This window comes from Alnus glutinosa, chromosome 10 (assembly GCF_958979055.1).
Source record: "Alnus glutinosa chromosome 10, dhAlnGlut1.1, whole genome shotgun sequence".
Taxonomy (NCBI): domain Eukaryota; kingdom Viridiplantae; phylum Streptophyta; class Magnoliopsida; order Fagales; family Betulaceae; genus Alnus; species Alnus glutinosa.
Genome location: NC_084895.1, coordinates 28,027,529 through 28,031,207, shown reverse-complemented (window position 1 = coordinate 28,031,207; position 3,679 = coordinate 28,027,529).

Here is a 3,679-nt window from a genome sequence, read left to right as displayed (position 1 = left end):
TGTACAGTGGCACTCAATTTACTATGCTTGGTATCAGGGTGAAGTGGCTTCTCGCCAGTCTTTAACAACTCGTAGTACTTCAATGTGTCCCCTCCAGAGGTTCCTTCATTAACCTCTTGCGGCTGGCTACTGACGGCTTCACTAACATCGTACACGCCGAAGGTGTCACGCAACATGGCGCGCATGTCACCACCTTGTTCTGTGCTTTCACCCTGTTTAGTGCTACAGGCCGCCGAATCTGTGACACTGGGATGACTCTAACACTGGCTAGGAACAGCAGACCCTCTCGTGGTCTCACCGTGCATATACCACAAACTATATCCCGAGGGTCATTCCCCTACCCCCTGTCAGGTGGGAAAGCACATAATCTGGGGAATGGCGCTAGTTATTTCGACAGTACTTACATGGACAGTAAATTTTACCATCCGCGGCCGTACAGTTACTAACGGCAAATTCCACGAACGCTCTACACCCGTCATTATACTGTGACGTACCCCTACGAGCTGACATCCAAGACTTGTCCATATTTGTCTGTACGCGAATCAACAGACCGAAACACAATATTATTTTTAATTTGAGCAAATAACTATATGGCCTAACATTTTGAGAACCCAAGAAAAATTAAAAATAAAAAAACAATGACCCAAACGTCTTCTCAAAATTTCATGTTAGTCACCTAAAATTGTTGTTTGACTATATAAATTTTAGATTCCCATATATGTATTAAATTTGCGTTTATTTTCTTTTGGTAATCTGTTCATAGCACCTTAATATTTATAACACCTTTCCACATCAACATTTAAAGTGAACAGACCTTTAAATCTTGATAACCTTCTCATATCAATAGTTCAACTGAGAAGCCTTTAAAAAATTACTAGAAGAATGTGGTTGATGAACTTGTTTAAATTCCACGTTTGTTTGAATTAAATTATTGCACATGTTATTTGAAATATGCATAAGTCGAAAACTTTATTCAGAAATTTTAAGTTTTTGGTCACATATACCAAATTTTGTCTACGTTCATAGCAGGTCACAATTTCTCTTTTCCGTCTCACGTGAACAATTAAACTTTAAAACATATAACAATAAATTGATAAAAACGTGGTCGTTGCACTTGTTAAAATTTGATGTTTGTATTATTCAGTTGTTTATTGTTTTTTTCGTTTATCTTTTTATTTCTGAATACAGTATAAACTTGTCAACAGTTGATTATGCATATTATTTTAAATATTCATATGTGGAAAAGTATTCTTATAATATTGTGGTTATGTCGAAAACAGTCCATTTCATCCATGTTCATAGCCTAACCGTAAATCATGATTAACATTTCCACATCAACAATTAAACTTTTTTTTTTTAAAAAAAAGAAAATGTTGAAATTGTACCGAATACTTGTTTAAGATTAATGTTTATTTTGAAAACGTGATTTTGTATATGTGCACCATTTTTAAAATTCATTTTTTGATATTTTGATTTTCTTCTGATTTTGATTTTGTATATGTGGACAATATATAAAATTCATTTTTTGATTTTTTGATTTTTTATGATTTTTTTTTTATTTTTTTGTTAAAGCGAATTGTACCGAATGCTTCTCATAAATCTATAATCTCCTCACATCAATGTTTAAAGTCAAAAATGAATGATTAAAGGACAATTGACATTATTCACATTTATGATGTAAGGATTAAATTTTTTAATACGAATAATATTGTAAACATTGGACGGTAAAAGTTTTTTTTTCTTCTATTTTATTTATTTTATTTTTCCATTTCTCTTTTTCGAAATTGTCATTGTTTGTTAATATCATGTTTTAATAACGTTAAAGTAAGAGCGGATATTGCTTGATTTTTTCCACTTCCAAAAAAATCCAAAATTCATAATAGCACATTAAAATATATATAAAAACCTCTCACATCAACAATTAGAATTAAAAAATAAAAAATAATAAAAACACAACATTGTAGTAAAATAAACACTAGAAAAAGAAAACAAACCCTAAATGAGACCAAAAATTTGAATGAGTGTACACAAAAATTCCATCATCCATGTAATAACCAAATACAGCTAAACCAAAATAGTCCAAAGGTAGGAAAAAATATACAGAAATACATCAAGACATTTTGCTACATGCTGTTTGCCCATTTCAAACAAATCAGAAAATATCACAAACAAATCAACAAAATGTACAGAGATAGAGGAAAAAAATTCAAGACAGAAAATGAAAAAAAAAAAATACTCACAATGGATTTCGTAGTGTAAGGATTTAGGGTTGCCTATGTACCTGCATATTTGGAGGAAAAAAAGAAGAAAAAAAGTTAGGAAAATATCTGTACAAACTGAGAGAGAGAGAGAGAGAGAGAGAGAGAGTAATTTTTCACTACCGGAGCAAAACCACGGCCGAAGTATGTTGCGGAGAGTAGTCCCACGTTGGTTAGAGAGAGAGATATTAGAGAGAGATAACCGGTGTACGTGAGAGAGAGAGAGAGAGAGAGAGAGAGAGAGAGAGAGAGATGACCCGTGGTGGACGGTGACCATGCTGGAGAGAAGGCCGGGCGGCTGTGCTGTGACGGAGAGAGAGAGAGAGAGAGTTTGAAAATGGGTAGCTTCCCCATTTATAATTTTTTTTATTTAATAATTTTTGTTTTTTTTAATATATTTAAATTATATATTTTATTTTTTGTTTAAAAAAACTGGCCAGGTGGCGCGTGGGAATTGTCCCGCGCAATTCACCTGGCCAAACGATTGGCCACGTGGCCAATCAGATGCCACGTCCCAAATGGGCGACGTGTATTTAAAATACACGTCGCCCATTGTAGCATTTGTCCACGTGGATCAATATATATATATAAAATTTAGCCACATAAACACAAATACAAACCCTAACCCAGCCCTAAGTGTATGTACTGTACATAGTGCTAAACCCTAAGCTCTAAAACTAAACCTTAAACCATAAAACTAAACCCTAAACTCTAACCCTAAACTCTAACCCTAAGTATATATACTATATATAGCACTACCCTAGGGTACGTTAGAGTTCAATAAATATTTATATACCCATAAAAAGTATATATGTTGAAATATATAAAGTAATATTAATTTTTTAACGTCAATAATTTTAAAACGTATATATATAGGGTATACAAAAGTAAACTTGTACTATATATAGCACAAATATAACATTAGGGTGGTATATAAATATTAAATGTACAATATAAGGAACTAAGCCCTTAAACCCTAAGTATACAATTTATATATAGCATAGAACCCTAAAACCTAACCCTAAGTGCATTTACTATATATAGCCATAAACCCTAAGGTTAGGGTATATACGAGTCATTATGCATGTATATAGTTTCTAAACCACTTACATCGATACATTATGCATATATGTATATAGTATTAATTATATGTTTTTTATTTTTTTATATATATTAATTTTTTTTTAAACTTAGAAATTTTTAAGGCGATGGTGTTGATAAGTCTTGAATTATTCGATTCAAGACCCCTTAATTTGCATTTGTTAGACCTAGTTCTTGTTGTATATATAACGTGTTGTTGTTGTAGTTTTTGTGTTTTATCTTATTTTCAGATCTTAATTGAAATTTAATTCAAAACATTTGAATTAGACTTGGAAATACATCAAGGGTATTTTAGTCATTTCTAGAGTTCGAGATTGTTC